Source organism: Sinocyclocheilus anshuiensis, unplaced genomic scaffold, assembly GCF_001515605.1.
Source record: "Sinocyclocheilus anshuiensis isolate Anshui unplaced genomic scaffold, SAMN03320099.WGS_v1.1 scaffold1165, whole genome shotgun sequence".
Classification (NCBI taxonomy): Eukaryota; Metazoa; Chordata; class Actinopteri; order Cypriniformes; family Cyprinidae; genus Sinocyclocheilus; species Sinocyclocheilus anshuiensis.
The window spans coordinates 45,600-46,146 of NW_015554150.1; positions in this window are offsets into that span (position 1 = coordinate 45,600).

Genomic DNA, 547 nt, shown 5'->3' on the forward strand with positions numbered 1-547 from the left:
ATTTAGTGATCAAGTGTAACACCCTTATGGAAATATGATAATATTTTGTAATTATCATTTCAATCTGACAAATGTTCAAATTGTTTGTCATAAATCAACATCTCAGGAAAATGTTATGGGGTTTCAAATCAAAATATGACCCTCTGTTATAAAACAGGACATCAGTTTCATACATGTCCACTGTAGAGGACACCAGGACTTAAAGCATGTTTATTACACATTTTGGGAGACACAACAAATGAATAGAGAAAAAATAATGTATCAATATTCTTATTAAATATTAGATATTATTATGAAAATCATGCTAATTATTACTCCCATTATTGCACTTATGTGTTCATTCTATGTTGCCCCAAAAACACATTAATATGCAAATTACATACAGTTTATAGATACATTGTATATAATGGAACAACTTGTTTATGGCCATTTTACATACATTTTGCATAAAGAAAAATGGGTTTTAAAAATATCTTTCATAACATAGTTGAGAATCGTCTTTATATAAAGTTTGTTATAAAAAATTAAAATTGATTTGTGATTAAAA